This window comes from Pinus tabuliformis, chromosome 4_1, assembly GCF_031772625.1.
Source record: "Pinus tabuliformis cultivar Carrire ecotype Pingquan chromosome 4_1, CPIR1, whole genome shotgun sequence".
Classification (NCBI taxonomy): domain Eukaryota; kingdom Viridiplantae; phylum Streptophyta; class Pinopsida; order Pinales; family Pinaceae; genus Pinus; species Pinus tabuliformis.
In genome coordinates, this window is record NC_142303.1 from 814,678,907 (window position 1) to 814,704,088 (window position 25,182).

Sequence of the window (25,182 nt, forward strand, 5' to 3'; positions counted from 1 at the left end):
TCTTCTCAATGAGCATTTAAATCTACAATTGTTTTTCTCAACTTCTCATTATGAATCTCATATTCATGCAACTACTCCTTTTGCTTGAGATTTTCTTCTGATAGCTCCTTAATCTCCTTTACAGTAGAGATCAACTTCCTCCTAAAATAGATCCTTTACTTTAGATCCTTTTCCCTGTTATCAGAGGTGCTAGATGAGTCACCACGTAGATCCAAATTCCTCTCTAAGTCCATGGAGTCTTCCGTGGGATTGAGGAGTATTATATCTTCATCACTACTAGGAATGCCCTCATTAACTGTTACATGGGAACACTCTTCAATTCTTCATGACATGTTCCTTCCTCTTCCTATGAGGTACCCTCATTAGCTATTGCTACAAATGTAGGTCTCTCTTCACAGTAACTAGATGTAAGACTGTCTTTATCTTCAAAAAAAGAATATGTACATCTAGTGGCTAAATTACCTATCTCTTTACAGTTATCATAGAACAATAGCTTACCTTTAGGTCAACCTAGCCTCTCTTCTGATTCTACATCATCCTCTTGATAGTGATGAGTAGAATCTTGACGATTAAGACAAATATATTCAAACTTCTTAGCATCTCTTCTCTAGGATGCTTTCTTCATCTTCTTCCTTCTTCTCTTATCTCTGCAAGCAACATTTGTAGGTTCTGGTTCACTGCTTGAGAACAAGGTTCATCAATCTCCTTTGTTGCTGCATAACTCTCTTTTCCATAAAGACATTGTAGCTTGTCCAACATTTCCTTTGTTGTATCACAATGCCTTACTTTGTTAGAATTTGGCTTAGATAACCCTTCCATGATAGTATCCTTATATTTTGTATTGAACTCATTCTTTTCTTCATTCACTATGGAGCACCATACATCAATATCTAAAGCCATTAAATAGGATTCCATTATGTTCCTCCAAATGTCATAATCCGCTCCATTAAAAAATGGGACTCCTTCTTATGTAAGCCAAGTTTGATTAGCCATTGTTTCTTTTTTATCACCTTCAAGCGGTTAAGCTGTTTCTGAAGGAACCGAGCTCTCTTACCAATTATTGGAAACAATGTTAATACTGAGGGGGGGGGGGGTGGTGAATCAATGTTAACGCTAATTTAAAATTTTATGCCAATTTATCTTTATTCATTCAAACTTGGCATACAATATATGAGAGAAACCATGTTATGAAACCAGCTCAAGAAAAGATAGAAAAGATAGATCAACGCCTTAGAATTCAGCCTCTTCGAGGGGGCAACCTCCTTTACATTACATAAATGAACAATTCTTGGATGATTCAAATGAAAAAACCTCCTTTCTATATATAGGAGTCTAAGGAGTCACAATATAATCCATCCGACCTAACAATAATAATATAAAGCCACAAAAATAACAATAGAGGGATTCTATGGGGCACATAAATAACAATATGGGGGTAATAGGGGTACAACAATATAAATAAGGGGTATAGCTACAATAGTAATGGGGTAATCACTAGTATTATAGGGACCCAAAAAACCATTAACAAACCATAACATAAGCCATATGAATCAACACAATCACACACTTTATCAGCAACACACATATGACATAGAGGTTTAACGTGGAAACCCTTTCGAGAGAAAAACCACCAAATGTTTGTTATTATGATTTAAATAAGAGCACCTACTCTATTACATCAATATTTTTTTGAGCCACCACTCACATGAAGCACAAACTTCATGGATTTATTACAAGCACCAACTTGCAACTCTTTGGATTTATGCAAGAACCAACTTGCAAGAGGCACCAAACCCCAAGCTTTCTTCAAACACCCATTAGAGATGGAAGCACCAACTTCATGTATGCAGGCTCCAATCCACACTCAACAAGGAAATAATGTTCTTAGTAGATGGAAACCACTCTGCTTGATATCAACTTTGTTCTCCTTTGCAACCTTTGCTCTACTTATTCCACACAACACTTTATTTTCTTCTCATTCAGAAACATAATACACTCATCTCGCGACCCTATGCTCTTAGAACCACATACTCAGCTCTCGACCCTTCTATTCCATAGGCTCTCTGGACCTCTCACAACAACACATGCAGACTCTAGGCCTCTTTCCTCTGCATAGGCACTCTCAGTCTGCTCTCTACAATACAAGAACACTTGGCCTCTTCTTAACAGTGCTCTCCCACATATCTCTCCACTAAGATCACACAACAATGCTTCTTCCCCTCATTTCTCAATGGAAATCCTAGGTTTTGTTTCACTGTTAAACGTTGATCAATGTTGTCCCTACTGAAAGTTTCATTGTCCGAGAGAATTATGAGCATGGTTCTCCATCATGTTGTTGCATCTGAGCACTTGCCATTGCTGCATCATTAATTAGGAGAATGGGCTTCTTTCACTCAACAATTGCGGCTAAAACACAATTAATGCAAGGAATGTCCACTTGAGGGCCTTCCATACCGAGAAATAAATTCTCAGTCAAACTGTGAATGTTAGGAGTTCCTCCATTAATTCTTCATCGTATAGCCAACATATTTGTCTCTTCACATGGCTCTCCATTCATCTTAATTGCTTCACAGATATCAACATGTACCTCAGTCATGGATTTTGTTTATTTATTTTTAAGGCACATAGAAGTCAAGGAAAAACTGCAACATGCCATTAGAGCTTTTGCACTTAGCCAATTTTTCATTTAATTGCTTGTAGCTTGCAAGAAGGCTCAAGCATGGTTGTTCTGGAGTCAACTTCTACCTTTGCAAATCATGGTCCTCTCTGTCTATGTTTCCTGCCTTCGACAATTAATAATGACTCCATTAAGGCATCTTTGAAATCATGGTCCTATTCACTTATAAACAACTATTTCTACAATCATCATTATTCCAAGGACACCAACCCTTATGTGTGCATTTATCAAGCTTCTGACTCATCCATGCCCTTGAAACGATGTAAACTTTGAAACGGGAACTAATACTGTTACCCGTTTTATAGAGATAGCAAAAAAGTGACCTGATTTTGAAAAGGGGTGATGCAGAACACACATGTTTTTTCTAGAGCATAGTTTTTGGCACTTTAATTTTTTTCATGTACATTACGTTTTAGAATGGTAGTGATTTTCATGCTGATTTAAAAAAGTGGGTATTCTGCATCAGACCCTTATTTTAAAGACCTATTTTTTGACTTTAAATTTTCTAATGTATGAAATGTAAATAATTATTTTGTAAATTTAATAATTTTTTAAGTGGTCTTTTTCTTCATATTTTCTTGTTTCTTATTTTAATTTTAATTTTTTTTGTAGTGAGGTTTTTATTGTTTTGCATTTTTAAATTAGAAGGTCGATATTTTAAATTTTCGATATTCTACATATTTATACATCCTTAATTAATTTTTCAATCCACATGAAATAATTGTTTCTAAGAAACAATATTTTTTAACAATGGACATAAAAATAACCATTTTTAACATAAATATAACTAAAAAACTACACGTTTTGATAATTTTTTGCTAGAAATGACATGTCAAAATCACAATTTTATACTAAAATTTTAACTAAAAATGGCTAAATAATAGTTTTTTTTTCATGAACTTCATGTCAAAAAAATAATAATGATCATTTTTTTTTCAAAAAATAATGATTAACTTAAAAATTAATGTGAAAATCACATATTACAAATATTGAACGCATAACAACCTTAATTGAGTGTTTATTCTTCTCATAAAATGTCAAAGTCAAAACATTGCAAAGCTTGATTTCCAAGCATAACTTAAATTTAATCAACAATGTCACATAATCCAAACTCTTCGTCCTCTAGAGTTTCATCATTGTCTTCTTCCACAATATTTTCTGCTTCCTTTTGCTCATTTTCCTCTTCTAATGGATCTTTGATGTCTGCGAATCTCCCAATGTATGTCTTTCCAAACGTTCCATGTAATGGTGGTTGGGGTTCCTTTGCCTTTTTTGCCACACGTGATTCACTAAAGTCCCCTTTATTCAACCCAATTTCTTGCATTGCATCTGGAAGAAATTGAAGAGCATTAATTCCTTACTGAATGAAATTGCACTGTATTGGATCTTTTTCAATTGCAATGCAATTTCTTCCTTTTTGAAGGAAACATGCTAGTGTTGTACCTAATTATCAAGGACAAAAGAAATAATGAAGTAAATTAGTACAATGAGATATAAATTAATAAATAACATATTGAAATTCAATTACATATAATAAAACTTACCTGAGCTAGAAAATAAATCCAAAACCCAATCTCCTTCATCTGACTGCCACAAAGACATGGCTAAATCGAGCTCCTAAATAACATTGGGTTAAATTGTTTAAGTGCTCAAACAGCTCAATCGAGCGCTTAAAAAGGGCTCTTCCACCCAAAAGTGCCATCTCTTGGAGTGAAATCATATCATATGTAGCTAAAGGATAGACCAAAATATATTTCAGATAGAGACATAAACAGTCATAATACCTACACATATCCCTTATACAAGGATTTAGAGCACCAGTCATTCAAACAATACAATTTAATATGTAATTCCATTTATTGATATTATCTTTTGGGATGTTTTCATAAATTTTTTTTGAAAGGTTGTTAATATCCTCTCCTCTTATTGTTGCATTTATCCATACTTTAGTGATTAATAACTTCATAAATGAAACTAGAAATTGGTGAAGATAATTTGTGAAAACCAAGACTTACCTATTATGATCACTAGTTAAAAATGGTAGCAAGATCTTTGCATCAAAGAGGACACCACTGAGTAAGATTTTGACAAACCTTATTTAATGTAGTTGTTAGTCTATATAGACTATGATGCTTTTAGTTTTGATTTGTTAATATATTTGTTTTAAAAGAAAAAAAATAAAAATAAATTTAGTACCAACGATATCATTTTAAATATAATTAAACTCAATTTTTAATTTTTATTCAAAAATATCTTATTTAATTTTAATTCAAATCTTAATTTTTATTTAAAAATCTCATCTAACTTAATCTTGTTTTTCATTTTTATTTAAATTAACTAAATATTTCATTATCACAATCTTATATATATATATATATATATATATATATATATATATATATATATATATATATTAGAAAGGAAAATTGTCATTTATTAATTAACTCTATTTCCTTTTGATGTCAAAATAATAATACACTATACATGGAAAGGGTAATTTCTAGCATTAATTTTCTACTTCAAAATCTCGTATTTTTTCTAACTCACTCCCAATTCCCTCGAAATAGAATAATACACTATCACACGTGGAGAGCATTTTATGGTATTATTTCTTTGCAGGTGTCGGGCGGAAAAGGCACACCTCCCCGTCCCATGATTACTTGGATTGGAGAGCTCACCCCACTCCTATAATGCATAGTTACCAAATTCGAATTCGAATTCAAGTTCGAATTTGCTTCAGTACGGAAAAAAATCGATTACCTAAAATTCAATACGGAAAAAATTCGGAAATATACATATTACAACTATTTAAATATATGTTTTAACCAACTGATAAATGGTATATTTGGTGGAACCCAATGATAAATGGTACCATTTCCTTTGAATTTCCACAGAAAATCATTCGCTTCAACCAAAAGTTCCTATCAATGTTGATAACAAGTGTTGGATCACCGTCTCCTTTGGTTCGGAAGGCATTGTTCACATGACTCAGATCTCAATTGTTGTGACCGAAATTATTATGGTTGCATCCATATCAACCGATGACTTGTCGAAAAAGTTTTGTTAGTGGCATAGGGAGAAAATCCACTCATGAAATCACCAATTCATCACCCAGAATAACTTCTGACTTGGCCTTCAGATCTTGGTGCTCCACGTCTATTGTTGTTCTGGAGTTGAGCAACCTGAGCCTGATATGATCCAGCATTCCAGAAATCACTGTGATTTATTGCGATTTCCAGAAAGCCGACTTACTGACTGGATATTGGAGACACCCACAACTCAATTCATAGCCAATTCATGCCATTCGAACTCTTCCCTGTAGATTTCAGAACATGCCTCCACACAAATTTGAATGGTGAAGATCCACACCGTCAATAGAACAACAAATCGCTACCTCCCTGCACTATGCTTGTTTGACAGGCACACAGATCACACTCAACACAAAAAATACACAAAACTGATACTTTCACACAATGTTATATAACTTACACCTATGTACAGACAATTAGCATGGCTAGAATTTGCATATAGATCAAAATCTATGTTCATAAATGAACTGGTAATTAAAATTTTGCATGATCATTGTTTGGGGCAATTCTGAGAATCGCCCCACCATCCTGCGATTCTCAAAATCGCCCCATCTACTACGAATCACCCCAAACAATGCTTACTAGGCATCCAATATGATATTAAGCAGAGAAATCCCACAACAGGAGTTCCTCTTCCTCCTCATAGACTAATACCTGTATATCGAACTGTGTGTAGAAATTTTGAATAATTTAACACATATTCAACAGAGATTATCCTGATCATGTACTATTGTGGAATACATACACAATACATAAGCTCCTCTATGTTGATCATCAATATAGCAGCATCAATAACAATAAAACATCAAGAGCATTCACACATTAACACAGTATGTAACCCGGGGAAAGCATCTCGCTAAAAACCCCACACTATCTGTATATTAATGATTGAGACCATGTAACATTACAAAGTACAATGCTTATCATAAGAAATCCAGTACCAGCTCCACCTGTTACACACAATACATCTCAGATCTGATCTCCAAATCTATTCCACTACTTGCCTGCCTCCACTGCTCAATACCTGCTCAAGAATGAATGAGAATGGTCTACCAAACTCGTATTTCACCTCCAAAGAATCACTCACAATGTGTAAGACGTGAGCAGAAGCTACAAACTGGGCAAATACATGAGCAAACTCATTGGCATACTCAATCCCTTGATTGTGCAAGATGTGATGCACAACTATAGTCACAACTGATAGCAATTTGATTCTCTAACACCTGTCCCTGCTAAACTGAACATGCACTGACATGCAACTGGATGTATTCTATAGTTGTATTATGAGTTAATAATTAGTTTAACAACTCATCATTAGTCTATTTGCAGTTAGACTAACTACAACTAGTTTAATCAAGTCAAACTGAACACAACTCCATCAACTCCACAATCAACTCCACCAAACTCTACTGATTGAGTTCTAGCTGAAGTCATGCATGCAACAACTCAACTGACTCATAAGAAAAGCGTACTTCCTTCTGACAGCTGCATGGGCCACATCTGTAGCTCAAACTAAAGTGCTCCAAGAGAACAAGATCAAGTTTATAGTCCAAATATTATTATGAGACAATAATATTTGACTTTTCTATTTTTGATAGCCAGTCTAAAAATAGACTTTGATCACCGACACTGTGGTCACCCACACTTTGGTCACCCACATTGTGATCACTCACACTTTGGTCACCCACATTGTGATCACTCACACTGTGCTAAAAAATAGAACTTGCGCCATAATTTGCCTGCGAGCCCACTTAGTGAAGGCGACTCTTTTCACTAAGCTCCATCATCTTGTGGCAATCTCAACACTCCCTCTCGACAAGATATGGATTATCAACAACCCCTATCCTGCCTCGGTGGTACTCGAATTTTCTCCTGGTGAGAGCCTTTGTCAGAATATCAGCATCCTGATCCTCCGTTGGAATGTATGAAAGCAACGTGATCCTCCGCTGCACACAATCTCTGATATGATGGTGCCTGATGTCAATATGCTTAGATCTATCATGAAATACAGGATTAGCCGAGAGTTGAATGCAACTCTGGTTATCACAGTAAATCATAGTAGGATCCAAATGAGAACCGAACAAAACAACCAGGATCTTCCTCATCCATATAGCCTCACATGCAGCCAAACTTGCTGCCATATACTCGGCCTCCGCTGAACTGAGTGCCACGGATCTCTGCTTCCTGCTGTACCAAGAAACTGCTGTCGATCCAATACTGAAGACCCCTCCTGATGTGCTCTTTCTGTCCATTGGGCTCCCTGCCCAATCTGCATCCGTGAAGCCACATAGCTTCACCTCATCCTCCTATCTGTACCACAAACCATATCCCGATGTGCCTCTCAAGTAGCGCAATACATGCTTGCCCGCCTTCTAGAAGAGCTTGGTAGGCTTAACCATAGCTTGTGAAAGCTGGTTAACTGCATAGCATATATTAGGTCGTGTATTGACCAAATACATCAGTGACCCCACCAACTGTCGATAAACAGTGGCATCCACTTCTTCTCCCGAAGTGGCATCCTCCTTCCTCCAACCTCCAGGAAGAGGAGTATCAACAGGCTTGCAGCCATGCATGTTGAACTTCTCCAGTATCTTCCGAGCATACTTGCCCTGAGAAACAAACAATCCACCATTGCGCTGCCATATTTCCAATCCTAGGAAATAGTGAAGGAGGCCCAAGTCCTTCATCTCAAACTCTGTAGCAAGATCCTTCTTGCATGACAGTATCAACAGCTCATCACCCATTAGAATCAAATCATCAACATACAGTACAATGATAAGCAACTTACCCTCCACCACAATCTGGTATAGGTTAGGATCCGCCTCGCTCTTGGAGAATCCAAGTCCTATGAAATAGCTGTCTATCCGTGTGTACCAAGCACGTGGTGCTTGCTTCAACCCATACAGCGCTCTCTTGAGCCTGCACACATGCGACTCGCTGCTGAAGACCTCAAAGCCTTCGGGCTGCTCAATGTACACCTCCTCCTCAATGACTCCATTGAGGAACGCAGTCTTCACATCCATCTGATGAATGTGCCATCCCATCTACGCTGAGAGAGCAAGAATCATCCGTATGGAAGAATACCATGCGACAGGTGCAAAGGTATCCTCATAATCGATCCCCTCTATCTGTGAAAAGCCTCGGGCAACAAATCTTGCCTTGTACTTCTCCACACTCCCGTCAGCTGCCTGCTTGACCTTGTAGATCCATCTCGAACCCACCACTGATTTCCCTTCCGGTCTAGGAACAATCTCCCATGCACTGTTTCTGACAATAGAATCATACTCTTCCACCAAGGCGTCTACCCATGCGGGATCCTCCACAACTTCCTCGAAAGAGGATGGCTCAGTCACAACACACTTGCTCATCAGAGCCATGTATCCAGTGTACCGATCAGGTGACTGTCTCTGCCTGCGTTGGGCTGTAGGTGGTCCTACAAATTCCTCTGCATCTTGAGCCAGTCGCTCAGCTTCTGTCAAGCGCTTTCGCCCTTTGATGGTTGGCGCTGCATGAGTGGTCTCTTCCACTCCATGAACCTCGTCCTGTGGCTGATCCACGTCCTGAAGCTCATCCTTAGGAACTAATAGCTCCTCATCTGCATGCAAGTGTAGCTCCCTCTCAAGCGAACACTTCATGGCTTTCTCCTCCTGAAATTTTATATCCCGTCGCACAACAGTTTTACCACTGTCTGGCAAATACACACGATAGTTGTGGGGCGTATCAGTGTACCCCACAAATATCCCAACCTCTGCCATCGGCTCCAACTTCTTCCTGGCATCCTTCGTCACATGCATGTAAACGTTAGCACCAAAAATCCTCAAATGAGAAAGATCAGGCTTCTTACCAGAATAAGTCTCCTTAGGTATACTCATGCCAAGTATCCTATGAAGACAACGGTTCTGCACATAAACTACTGTATTGCATGCTTCCACTCACAAGTGAAGGGGTAGGCCCTGATCATGCAACATTGCCCGTGCAGCACCCACAATCATTCTGTTCTTCCGCTCAGCTACCCCGTTCTGCTGTGGGTTATGGGGAGCTATGAGCTCTCTACGAATCCCTTCTGCCTTGCAGAAATCCTTGAACTCGTCCGAGATGTATTCACCACCATTATCGCTCCTAAGAGCCTTCACCTTCTTCCTTGACTCCTTCTCGACCAGTGCTTTGAATTCACAGAACTTTGAATATGTCTCGCTCTTCTTCTGCATGAAGAAGATCCAGAACTTACGAGAGAAATCATCGACAAAAATCACATAATACCTGTGTTTTGCTGTCGAAGCAACTGATAAAGGTCCACACACGTCTGTGTGAATTCTCTCAAGGATCGTCGTGGCGCGACTATCCTTCTCGTGAAAGGTGGCTTTCACAAACTTCCCCAAAGTACACCCCTTGCACTGATCTGACTACGCAAGTGTGCCTTTAGGAAGCCCTGTAGTGATCTGCTGTAGTATCTTCAAGGCTCCATGGTGAAGGTGACCCAATCTCCTGTGCCACAACTCACCATCATCCCGGCTCACCAATCCTTCTGCCTTACCTGCCATTGCTGCGCATCCATCTACATGCAACTGATAAAGGTTCCTCACTCGAACCCCTATCTTCCGGGTCTCACCAGTTGTCTTGCTGCGCAGGAAAGCCTTTCCCTCGCTGAAAACAACATCATACCCCTTGTCTTCTAACATCGCCACTGAGATGAGATTCTTCGTCAATCCTGGAACATGCATAACTTCCTTCAATACGAAGGGTTTACCAGACTCCCTCTCAAAGAAAATGGTACCGATACCAGTCGCACTGTATCTACCATCATCGCCCATCTCGATGTGCACTCCAAGATCTTTGTCCTCCAGATCAGAGAAAAAATATCTATCTCCCGTCATGTGAAAAGACGCACCACTGTCCAAGAACCACACTGATCCCATCACACTTGAAACCAACCATGCGATCAATGAAAAATCAAGCTCAAACTGTGAGGCTAGAGCCTCTCCTGCTGAAGATCCAGCAGCCTGCTTGTTCTTCTTCTTCTGCGGACAATTAGTGGCATAGTGTCCATGCTGGTGACAGTGAAAACACTTCACCTTGGACATATCCTGCTTCTTGCCTTTCGCACCAGACTGAGAAGCTTTCTTGCTCTTCCCTTTCTTTGCTTTGGCAGCCAAAGCGCAATTCTCTTCATCATATACCTTAGATGAAGATCCATTCTCACCTTTATTGTTTCTAAGTTTATCCTTGAGCGCCAGGTCACTCTTGCTTTGGAATAACATTTGCAATCTGTTGAAAGACATTTTCAACAACACTGCTACAAATTTGAATTTCCACCAGCTCCAACTCAACTGCTTCTGATCTAGAATTCGTGAGAACACAATATTTCTCGTATAGAGATTGACTGTATGGGCATTCACCGGATATCTCACCTTCCAAAAGGAAGGATGAATCCGGAGGCTACCTGGCCCGATTACAGACTCTGCTTGAAGAAATAGAATGTAAAAACTTCCTGAATAGTAGATCTGATGATCAATCCTCGCTTGATATCCTGTAAAAATCTCTTCTACAAATCAAGCAACTCTGATAGCATGTAGAAATTTTTTCTACAAATCATCTAGCTCCAATACCATGTAGAAATTTTGAATAATTTAACACATATTCAACAGAGATTATCCTGATCATGTACTATTGCGGAATACATACACAATACATAAGCTCCTCTACGTTGATCATCAATATAGCAGCATCAATAACAATAAAACATCAAGAGCATTCACACATTAACATAGTATGTAACCCGGGTAAAGCATCTCGCTAAAAACCCCACACTATCTGTATATTAATGATTGAGACCATGTAACATTACAAAGTACAATGCTTATCACAAGCAATCCAGTACCAGCTCCACCTGTTACACACAATACAGCTCAGATCTGATCTCCAAATCTATTCCACTGCTTGCCTGCCTCCACTGCTCAATACCTACTCAAGAATGAATGAGAATGGTCTACCAAACTCATATTTCACCTCCAAAGAATCACTCACAATGTTTAAGACGTGAGAAGAAGCTACAAACTAGGCAAATACATGAGCAAACTCATTGGCATACTCAATCCCTTGATTGTGCAAGATGTGATGCACAACTATAGTCACAACTGATAACAATCTGATTCTCTAACACCTGTCCCTGCTAAACTGAACATGCACTGGCATGCAACTGGATGTATTCTATAGTTGTATTATGAGTTAATAATTAGTTTAACAACTCATCATTAGTCTATTTGCAGTTAGACTAACTACAACTAGTTTAACCAAGTCAAACTGAACACAACTCCATCAACTCCACAATCAACTCCACCAAACTCAACTGATTGAGTTCTAACTGAAGTCATGCATGCAACAACTCAACTGACTCATAAGAAAAGCGTACTTCCTTCTGACAACTGCATGGGCCACATCTGTAGCTCAAACTGAAGTGCTCCAAGAGAATAAGATCAAGTTTATAGTCCAAATATTATTATGAGACAATAATATTTGACTTTTCTATTTTTGACAGCCAGTCTAAAAATAGACTTTGATCACCCACACTGTGATCACCCACACTTTGGTCACCCACATTATGATCACTCACACTTTGGTCACCCACATTGTGATCACTCACACTGTGATCAAAAATAGAACTTGCGCCATAATTTGCCTGTGGGCCCACTTAGTGAAGGCGACTCTTTTCACTTAGCTCCACCATCTTGTTGCAATCTCAACACTGTGCTATACCATCTTTTCTACCACTACTAAAAATATGACTACAACAATGACATCGACTATCATTTTTATGCAGGTGTATCAAAAAAATATTTAACAGCAATCAATTCTCTCTTCAAACCAGACTCCAACAGATTTTCGTTTATGTAGGCTACAAAACTGCGTTCTTTTCCAATGAGATTGAGCATGCTCAATTTTTGACAAGCAAGCAAAAAACATCATGTCGAAGGAAGCACAAGTCTGCACAAAACCAATCCTCATGCAACACATAACCATAGTTACCAAATTCGGTCGTACTGGTCGAAAAAATTCGAGAATTCGGTGGTTCAATTCGGTTCGTCGAATAATTTGCTGATTCGAAGTTCGATACAGGGAGAACAATGCCGATTGTAATGAATTTTTGGAGCATAAATTAGATGGCAAGTTTTTAATGAAATGCGGAGTGATACATATCAAAGTATCGGTTATGATTTATATGGCAAAGGTTTTGATGAAATTCATTAGTATAAATAGGCTAGGGATTATGATGTATAAATAGGTTAGGAATCATGAGATATGGCGAAAAGCTACTAGAGGATGGATGTTTGTAAAACATAATATTGATATATCTTAGATTTTTAATTTACAAATTATATTGTAAGTATTTGTGAGAGATATATTTATTTAAGTTAAATAAAAGGAATTTGATTTTTTTGGTTAATTATTAATTAACAATTTAAATTTTGAAAAAATATTTGACTTTATTTAAATATAAAATTTATGATAATATGAAATCGGTATGTTTTGTAATATGAAATTTGTACAGAAATTTAATTTTTATTGAATATCATATTATATAATTTATAATAGTTTTAATGGTTAGCTCAATTTGTTTTTTGGTTAAAACATATATTTAAATAGTTGTAATATGTATATTTCTGAATTTTTTCCATATTGAATTTTAGGTAATCGATTTTTTTCCATACTAAATCGAATTCGAACTCGATTTCCAATTCGAATTTGGTAACTATGCACATAACACGTTGCAAATTTGGATTCCTCTCTTTAACTAGCAATGACTTGCTATATTGCACTCCTTCCATTTAGATGTAATTACTCAACTTAAGCATTTCTTGATAATACTACGTACTGTTGAACCTTATAGAATGTTTTGCACTTCTGTTGCGTTCAAAACACCCGTCTATGAACATGATTTAAACTTGGGTCTGTAAAATACCAATAAGGATATCCCCCATACTTAATGCCACAGTCGTGCGGAGGCCGATAATAATTCCCCGACAATTCTCCGTACCAATAATAAGGTTTTGGACATGGTGCTAAAATTAGTTGGGGATGTGGTATATTTGGTGGAACCCAATGATAAATGGTACCATTTCCTTTGAATTTCCACAGCAAATCATTCGCTTCAACCAAAAGTTCCTATCAATGTTGATAACAAGTGTTGGATCACTGTCTCCTTTGGTCCAGAATGCATTGTTCACATGATTCAGATCTCAATTGTTGTGACCGAAATTACTATGGTTGCATCTGTATCAATCGATGACTTGTCGGAAAAGTTTTGTTAGTGGCACAGGGAGAAAATCCACTCATGAAATCACCAATTCATCGTCCACAATAACTTCGCTTGGCCTTCAGATCTTGGTGCTCCACGTCTACTGTTGTTCTGGAGTTGAGCAACCTGAGCCTGATATGGTCCAGCATTCTAGAAATCATTGTGATTTATTGCAATTTCCAAAAAGCCGACTTACTGACTGGAGATTGGAGACACCCACAACTCAATTCGCAGCCAATTCACGCTATTCGAACTCTTCCTTGTAGATTTCAGAACATGCCTCCACATAGACTTGAATGGTGAAGATCCACACCGTCAATAGATCAACAATCGCTACCTTCCTGCACTGTTCTTGTTTGACAGGCACACAGATCACACTCAACACAAAAAATACACAAAACTGATACTTTTACACAATGTTATATAACTTACACCTATGTACAAACATTAGCATGGCTAGAATTTGCATATAGATCAAAATCTATATTCATAAGCGAACTGGTAATTAAAATTTTGAATGATCATTGTTTGGGGCGATTTGTAGCAAATGGGGCAATTCTGAGAATCTCATAATCACCCCATCTGCTACGAATCGCCCCAAATAATTCTTATTGGGCATCCAATATGATATTAAGCGGATTTCAGAATAGGAGTTCCTCACATTTCAGAACAGGAGTTCCTCTTCGTGAGGTAAAATTTATCTATAGATATGAGTCAATAAGAATTATGGTAGCTGATTCATCCATGAAATGGGGATGAGCTAATTAATTTTCTTTGACAAAACTGCAGGTTGGCATGCAAAGAGATCAAGATAGGCGGCCGAAACACAAAGTTGGTATGTAATACTCATATGCTATTACATTCATACGGTCACTAATCTCCTCATTCCTTTAATTATGTTTTAGCGTTTGTGGTTGTTGTTAACATTGGGTAACTTTGCATGTGTGTGCAGATAACGTTGGAATCATTCCTTATTATTCTGTGTGGAACAAAGCTCTGGTACATCTTACTCATTCATGGTGGATTCTTCGGAGGGAATTATTGTTGTTACGAGGACACCTACATCGCCACAACTACAACTACAGCCGAGCCTCAGAAAGGAAGCACAACTGTGACTTCTTCCATTTAACAGTTGTTCTCTTGTAATCTATCACGATTTCATGAATGGATTTTGTGGTTAGTGACTACAAAATTAATGCTTAGGAGAGAAAATCAGGTCTGGACTTGAGAGGAACTGTGTAATTATTTTGTGCAAACTGCAGGTTTAACGAGTTGGATCCAGTTTGTGTATGAGTTGCAGTTTTGTAATATGTAAATCGTTGTTTCTTCTTATTATGGAAATATATGTTTCTCTTCAACTAAAATCTTTCTTATTTTCAAAGTTTATCATGAATAGACCATGGGTTAAATTTTCATTCAAATCATTCCGTAGATACATGTACTCATATGAGATTACGCTGGAAATTAAAATCAAGATCAGTCCAACTTTTTATATAATAGTGAGCAATTGGTTGTCGTATTTGCAATTTTGCAGTAGTCTGTTTCATGCAGGTGATGCTGCTTTCGTCGGTAGACATGTGGAAAAAACTTCTCGAGGAAATCGTCCATGGATGTTACACCGCCTGTTACACATTCAAAAACCCCCAATTAGTTTTCAAAATGTTGGCAATTTTCTAGATTTTTAAGCTCCACCTACAGCCTAAAGCTACTTATCCATTTTTCTCCATTTTGTTTCCATTTTATCCTCATTATCCGTGATTGGATTATTACGTTTTTTATTAGAAGAATAAGTGCAAAATTTTCAGTGAGGAATCATGAGCTAGAGAAGGTTTACATTGAAGAATTGTTTTGTAGCATAAGCCATAAGCCATTTAAAACTTTAACATCCGTATAAAACATAGTTTTTCTGTAGTTGAAGAATTTATAAAAAATTAAACCATTACTATATATTTTTAGATCTGAATTTGTTTGATAGTAATTTCAAAATTTTGTAATCGTAAGTTAGCGTAAGATTTTTCATTCCACTATTTTAGACCACTAATGCCATTCCATTCATGCCATTTGACTTCATTATAGGCTAAAATAAGCACATGATGCAATAGTTAGTTAATTTAATGTCATTCCAGTCATGCCATTTGGCTTAATCATAGGCTAAAATAGGCACATGATGCAATAGTTAGTTAACTAGTTTGTTGTACTTCATACTAAGTATAAATATTTATATGTTTTTTTCACTAAAAAGTGGCTGCCTTCCTTCATACTAGGAGATAAGTTTTAATTAGTTTTGTTTACTTGGTACTAAGTATAAACACTTAAAAATGGTCGTATTCCTGGACACTAAGGGAAAAAACACTAGAATTTAGTAGGAAGTTATTATAGTTAAGTAGTTTTTGTATAAAAATTAAGAGAACTAAGTATAAGGGATTTTATTGTTTTGGTGTTTATTCATTTTTTCCTGAAACTCAGGAAGTAATTGCTTCCAATCTTGCTAGTTAGTGTGTGTATGCCTGTGATTACCAATTCTACTCTAGAGCAAGGGCCACTCTAAAGAAGTGGTAATGCTAATTTTAAGTTATTTTTCTGTGTGAATATATAAATATTTTTTCTTTCTATCCATATATATTTCAATGAATTCAAATATTTATTTTCTAACTTAGGAAATATTTCATTTTTTTATATTTGTAATTTTTTTATTTTTTTTTGTAAAATAGCTATACTCTATTTTATCCACTATATTGTATTTTATATAACATATTCATACTGTATTTTATTAGATGTACCTTGTTTTCTTCCCAGTGGTTATACCTTGTTTCTTTCAATAGCCCTTGCAATTATTTCATAAAAAGTAGTTGTAGTAAATTTATATAGCAACATTGTAGCCCTAGTAATAGATTTATTTTCTACAAATAGTATATTTGTTGAATTGAATTTTTGCAGACATATAAAACTAGCTTTATCATTGTAAGAATTTTTAATTGTTAAATTGATTTTAAACTATTGTATATATTAGTATTAATTGTTGACTAGTTTAATTGAGCCAATTATAGTATGTAATTACCTCTATATCACTTGTTAATAATTGGTAATTATTATAATTGGTAAATTCACTTAGAGACCAGTAAACGCGAAATGAATAACCAAATTGAAAGCTCATGACACAACATTGATATATAAAGTAGATTATATAAGAGATTGTAGGAGCTTGTCACATGCAATAGATTTGGATTATTGATCTAATCATTAATTCAATGGATGGTGTTTGACATGAAGAGATTGAAATTTGTTACTCATGAAGTAGATGGTGGGATTGAAACAAAAAAAAACATAGCACCGTTGATGTTGATGTTATGGTTGAGAACATGTTGAATTTATACTTAGGAAAGAAAAATGATATTCTACCAAAAACATTAATGTGTTTTTTTCCTCATAAACAACTTTGTTTGGCACATAAAAATTTGGTTTTACTAGCATTTTTTTAAAAGTTTGAAAATTGACCCTAAAAAAAAATCATTGTTCCAGTATCATCACTTTTTCGTTTTGAAGCTATATTTTGCACGAAAATTTTGTAGTAAATTTTGTAGTCACTACCATTTTTAAAACATGTTCAAAATTTACCCTTAAAAAATAAAATCATCGTTCAAGTATACACACTTTTCGTTTTTAGCACTGTTTTTGATGTTTTTTCGGGTTTTTTGGCTGGAGTTCCCGTTTTGAGTTTATAGTTCCCGTTTCAAAGTCTACATTGTTTTGAGTGCATGCCTGACTTTGCTATGAAAAATAGACAATTTGGCATAACCACCAAATATGGAGGACTTATATCCAAGGTTGTTGACCCTTTCAAGCCTTCTTCTCCATGCGTAAAAAACTCCAGATATGGAAGAAGTGTTAGGCTTTGGCCCATAATGCCAAAAATGCACCGACTCATTCATGCCTTTAAGCATATTTTGTTATATGAGACGGATCCTAGAAGCCCTGGTACCCGTAACCCTTTGTAAATATATTTCAATATCTCATGGGATTCTAAGCTTCTGGCCTGGTCCACTTGTGCTTTAACATCTTCCCTTGGATCCTTTCCTCTAACTTTGGCCCACACTCCTTTAAATGCTTGGTCACAGAGTTTATCCTTATTCACAACTCAAGGTTCCTTGGTCATTGAAGCAAAAGGAAACTTTACAAAACCAAGTTCCTATGACTTTGGCCCGTGCTCCTTTAGATGCTTTCTTGTAGTGTTTAGCCTTATTCACAACTCAAGGTTCCTTGGTCACCAACGCACAAGGAATATTTAAAAACTAAGTGTTGGGCATGCCTTTCAATATTTGAAAGAACTTCAAATGTCGAAAAAGTCTTCTGTCATCTAGATCCATTTATTTCCATAAAATCTTGACGCTTTTATATTTTAACACCTCCGAGGTCCTGCCAATAGACTTAGTTGTCTCGTGCGACCTGCTGCTACTCCTTTGAGCCAATAGCTACTTACAGAGGTTGAGCTCTCTCTATCACCACCACGTCTTCCTTTCATTTCTTTATTTCCCAGTATAAACATAAATTTGGATGCCTGCATGCCCATAATGTATTTTAATTGCAATTCCCTGAACTTTTGGGCTATAGTCTTCGGGTATCATCCCTAATATCCATGTCATTATTCCACATCAACATTTTGGGCTGGCCCACTAGTGTACAACGTTTCCAATACCCACTCTTCTTCCTCTGTGCACCATTTTTGGAAGTTCCGAGCTTGGCCCACTTTCCACTTGTCGTCCCTTTCTATGCCACCCTGGTCTCTTACTTGTGGTCCTCACTCATGGCCGAATCTCAATTGAAATTGATTCTAGGGTTCTACCTTCTGGGCCTTCCGGAGTTCTAACCTTTCGGGCCTCCGAAATTTTGGGGTTTCGGGCTTCCTGCTTCCGTGACTAATTTCCATTCCCAGGTATCATTTAAATACAACTTTAGGCTTCCGACCTTCCGAGGTTCCAACCTTTTGAGCTCTATTCCTTTGACCGTGGAGAACTTGACTTTTATTGACCATAAATTTTGATCCCATGAACCATTTTTGGACTTCCACATACCATTGGAAAGTTTTTTCAAAGCAATATCTAACTATGCCATAAACATGAGCATTTGAGAAAGTATCATAATGCAAAAATGCCTCCAAATGCTAAGTCTCTCAACCATCATAGTGATCATATTATGGATTCTCCACTAAGCATGTTATTGTGATGATTCTCTACAAGAGACCTCAGTAACCATGGGGACTCCCCTAAGCTTGACATATCAAGCACATCAATGCTAGCCTAGTTACCATCACATCTAGGCTAGTGGACACCAAAGCCAACATTTGCTGCCGCAAACATCCATGCTAGTTTGGTTGACATCAATGCCAACACTCTTGCCAACTATTAGACAATGCCAACTTCCAAACACATCTCCTAGCATGATTTTTGACATCAATGCCAACACAATTTATGCAATGAGACATCCAGACAATTCCAATTGTCCAATACATTTTTGGGCTTGAAATAATTTCATTGATAAGAATGCAACCAACATGCTAAAGTTGTTCCCAAATATTTTCCAAAAGGTACTACTCAAGAGGATTCAAAAGCCAACATGTATTGTTAGTGAAATTATGTTAAATTCTAGGAAGCTAGTTGTAATGAGCAGCAAAAAATTATTTTTGTTGTTGTTAAAGTCTACAAGAAGTGCATATTTAAGGCATCTTATTAAGTATGAATTTGATGTGCCTATATCACCTTTGATGATCATTTTGAGTCAAGGGTTGGTTTTGTTGTTTATCAACTGGAAAAGGACAATGTTAAAATCTATGCCTTGGGTGGGGGATAAGGAGTCAAGGGAAAGGGGAATTGAAAAATGTTGATGTAGAAGCTATGTAGATGAGGTGATAGTGGATTTTATGAATTGTATGTTGATCTCATACAATTTTATAAGGACATGTGTATAGCTCCAATTATGGTTTCTGAAAAGGTCATGATGTCTAAGCATGTTGAGGCCATTATGATGGATGTTGTTCCAAGTTGGAGTTGAGAAAGGATTTCCCATTTTTCCAATTTTATCGAGTGGTAGGGATGCATTTTATCAATCAAAGTATCTCCATAATCACTATTTAGAGGTTCATTAAGCATACAATCAACATGCCATGCAATATATGTGTTCTCCATTTCCTAGCATGAAATCATTTCTTAATTGGTGGAACCATTTCCTTTGAGGATTCTAAAAATAGGTTTGTATAGAAGGATCTTTCTCCAATAGAAAGAAACATAAAAATATACACCCATAGAAGGGACGAAAAATTAGTGTGGTAAGACACGAAAAATCATTAAAGTTTTTTTTCTTTTCATGTTCTAGCTAGTAGAGAAGGACCAAGAATGTGTGACTTCATTAAGTAGAAACACTTTCATAGAAAGATGTATTGTCATGTTTGAAGAAATGAAAATTAATGGTTAAATGGATCCATTAACATCATGTGCAACACATTAGGAAAACAATTGGTTGAAATTCAATGAAACAAACAAATGAGTACAAAATGTTAGGGGGATTTTTTGTATCATATGGCTTGTTTCTTGTGCTTATGTGCTTATTGTGTTCCTATGTCCCACTCAACAATTGTTTTTTTCAGAAGCTTTCAGACGAAAATTAAAATTAGATATTCTAGAGTTGTAGTTTACAAGATCTTTATTAGAATATATTTATGGCTTTATTCTTTCGCATCTATTTTTTTTACATATTTTGAAATGTGTTTGAGCATAATGTGACAAGAGAAAAAATGTTGGCAGTAAACATTAGCTCTCTAAATTGAAAGCATGTCAAAGTTATGGGTGTTTAACCTATCATCATTGTGAGCAATGATGTAAGTTTTCTAGCCATGGTCCCCAATAAACATATAAGATGTAGGATGTAGATCCTAGGGAAAAATATAGTTGCAACTGAGGGTGGACCCTTTCTTGTGTAGGTATGAAGATTCATGACATGTTTTCCATCTTTAAACATAATTAAAAAGTTCTTCATAGTCTTGAATTTGGTCAAATGTGAATATTTTGGTTGTCCCTAAAATCCATGGATCATGTAGAGTTGATCACTAAATTTAAATATGTCTCTATTGGGTTTCACATGGGTTCCAAGATTTAACATATATATCAAAGAAAGATTTAGTAGTGACAACCAAAGATAGGTTATGTTGGTGAAATATATCCATATTATGAGAATTTTCCAAACTTATGAAACCATGTATGTGCATGGACCTTCTTTGTTATCATTCACAACTATGGTAAACAAGAGATATCAAAGTAATTGGATCGACATAAATGATTGTTTGTAAAAAAGGTATGAGAAATCAAGTTAAATGAAAGACATGTGCCATAAGTCTTTTGCATCAAGAACATTTTGTAGGACATATTCAAGGAATATTGTGAATCTTGCATGTATTGAGATGTAAGACACACTTTTCTGAAAATAATTGGAATTCTCCAAAGATGATAATTGTCTAAAGTAGGCATATCGTTTCCAACCATGACCATGTGTAAACCACACCATCTATTTATTATTTCTCTTACCATAAAGAAAAAGGTTGGTATACCTATTGTGTGATCATATTAGTAAACACACCTCTATTTTTGTTGCATAAGATAATGTTCCATGAAGAGTTGAGCTGAATCACATAAGTTGCTCCAAAATTCTAGTATTTTGAAACTGCTAGAATTTGTGGCATGGGTCTACAATGGTGGATGTGAGATGACTTCAATGTTCTTCTTGATGAAGACAAAAATGGTTTCTTTTTTGTGATGACACATCATAAGGTTGTGCAAGTTATAACAAAATATGGGATGTTGGTTGAATCTATTGTCATGGTTTAACAAAAGATGGAATGAACACTCTTACGTTTTCAACTTCTTTATTTCATGGTTGTTTGAGCATGGAAGACCTTGTGGGGAAGAGGGTGGGGGAGGCCATATAAAAGAGGAATTTTGTGTTTTATTCATTGATAGGTGAAAGGTCAACAATGGACCATTCAATAGAAGTTTCAAAACTATAATGTGTAGAGTGCATGTAATTTTGTATTTCTTCAACATCTTGACGTGATTTTGGGAGTGGTTACGAAAGATAGTGGTTATTTATTTGAGAGGTCGGGTAAGACAATAAAATATTATAAGATGGTGAAGTAGGGGAGAAAAAAATAAGATGAATACACAAAGCAACAATTGCAACTAGGTTAAGATGGACATCCTTGTAATAGGGATCCTTTGCAAGTTTGTATTCTAATGATTCCATAACATGTATTCTACTAACAAATAATTCATAAGATTTATGCTCATAGTTGTGTCATATGACAACAAGGATGTCCATACCCTCTATGAGGAAAGGAAGATAATTGATGATTGTACTTATGTCATATGGAAAATGATAGTATGTGTGCCAACCCCTGGTTAAACCCCCTCATTAATATATATATATATATATATATATATATATATTACATCTATTTTGGTTAGAATTAAAAATGCCTCAGAATTGGGACCCAAATTCTAGAGTTTGAGGAATGAGAATGCTTGGGATTTAAAGGAATCTTGATTGTTTTTTCATAACAACCATGGGAGGTTGGCAACTATGGAATTAAATGGGTTGATTATGCCATTAATTCAAAATAAGAAGAAGGACAAGGGAGCCATTCTTACCTTGCATGAATTCACAAGGGAGAGAGGACAAAATTAAGAGTGATGGAATATACTGGAAGATAGGGGGGCATCCAAAGTCAACCAACAGGAAGTGGAAGAGGGGGATGGCACAATAAAATTCCCATGACCACATGAACCAGATCCACTGTGACCAGGATGAGTGACAATTAATGTACGCCCATGCGACCACTCGACGGTTGCAATAACATAGTGGGAGTAATTATGGGAAGAAAATCACTCAAAAGATAGCAGAGAAGGTAAGAATTATGGTAAAAGGCAAGTGAGCACTACGAGAAAACATGAGTAAGAAATGTAGAAGAGAAAAGAATTACATTAGGGAGAGGGAGACTATGAGAAGGGTGAAAATACATAGAGAGAATCTAAATGTGATGAATTGTTCTTGTACAAAGAAAAGAAGAAGTAAGCTAAGCGCAATAGATTAAAAAGGAAGTTATGTGTTTCTACAAGAGTGAAAAGAGGAGAGAAATATTTTGGTTTAGAATTATAAGGCTACGGTTCGCACTATGGATTCCTTTAATAGCTGGGGTGGAGGTCTACTCCTTGTATTCTTGATAAGGATTTTTTTGAATTCTTCCTTGATTTTTTAATGGTTTTATTACAATACATTCTAAAATCCTAGGTTTGAGTGGAACCACTATGTGTAAGATCTCTGAGGTTGGAGGTGAAAAGACTTTGTATTCCCTTGTGTTGTTGAGGGTTGAGGTGAGAACCTCTAGATTTACTTGTTTTTCTAAGAGTGGAGGTGAAAAGCCTCTGGATTTGCTTTTGCTATTTAGAGTGAAGGTGAGAACCTCTAGACTCCCTTGTGTTGTTGAGGGTGGAGGTGAGGAACCTTTGAATTTTTTATTTTTTTTAGGGTGGAGGTGAATAACCTTTGAATTCCCTTTTTTGGCTAGTGAGTGGAGGCCGAGAGGCCTATGGATTCCCTGCTTAAGCCTATGGAAGTAATAGCTGGTGGGTGGAGGTGGTTTACCTCTAGATTTCATGTTTCAGCTAATTACTTTGAGTATCTGGTGGGTGGAGGTGTTTGGTCCTCTTGAGTTCCCATTTTAAATAACAACATTGATTTTATCCTTTTAGCAATCCTTCTCAAGCTTTGGAATCTGGCTGGGGGTAACTTGTTGTAAGAAAGGCCACATTGCAAACTAGTCTAAAGTTGGGTGGAGAGTTGAAGTCCTTATCTCCATTGCCAGGTTCATACTATAAAAGTGTCTCTCATTCTCTTATATTCTTATGCTCAAAATGTTATATATTTTTTAATACACTAATCAATAATAACTTTTGTTAAGGTTGAGTAAAGATGATTCCTATGTGAATGAGGAATGTGGATTTCTTGCATGGTTTTGGAATGGATTAAATTATTGTGTTATTCTGAGCATAAATTTCAGTTGAATGACTTCTATGCAATGATTATATGATTAAGGTTGAGTAAAGATGATTCCTATGTGAATGAGGAATGTGGATTTCTTGCATGGTTTTGGAATGGATTAAATTACTGTGTTATTTTGAGAATAAATTTCAGTTGAATGGCTTCTATGCAATGATTATATGATCTTTATGGTATTTGCTAAGTTACAATAATTTTCATGTTGCTTTAGTATTAGGAGATGGTTAGATATCTATTATGCATAATTTTTTGGCCTATTAGGCCTTGGTTTAAAAAACTTTAAGGTTAGGAGATATGGATCTATTCATACAAATATGTGTGTGTATGTGTGTGGATTTTCATTAGCAAGCCGAGGCCACTTAAGCTTAGGAAGGATAACTGGTTTATAATTTATGTATATGCATTTATTTTAATAGACTAGGTGGATACCATATAAAGCTTAGGAGATAATTCTTGTTCATATAAATCTATATACACATTCAGGTGTTGTCATTGCAAAAAACACCCTTCAAAATTTTGCTTACACTTAAATTTTGGATCCTACTAAGGATCTTGCAATCTGTCATCCCATGGTCACTTCATTATCATTTAATGTTTTGCAAAGTATCAAGTCTTCTTCTAAGTGTCAAATTCATTTTCTCACACATTTTCTATCTTCAATGAATTCACAAACACAAATATTTCTATGCAAGCTTAGATGGGCATTGCACATCTCTTGAAGCTAAAGCTTGCGCAATCACTAGTGACAGTGATTGTGCAATCCATAATCATAGTGCATTGCGCAACACATGATGACAGTTAGTGTGAAATATTCTTTCTATGACCCCCAGATGTTGCGCATTGTGTTGTCACAGTCAATAGAGCCTCACTCTTTCCTCTTGGAACTATGCTCTGCACAATCCATGAGCCTCCTCCTTAGCCTAGTACCTTGTTCTAGATCAACCAATGCATTGCGTGAAAAGAGTTAGACTATGAGAATTCCATATTGATGTCATCTTGCCATGAGTGAATATCTGTAGGTACTA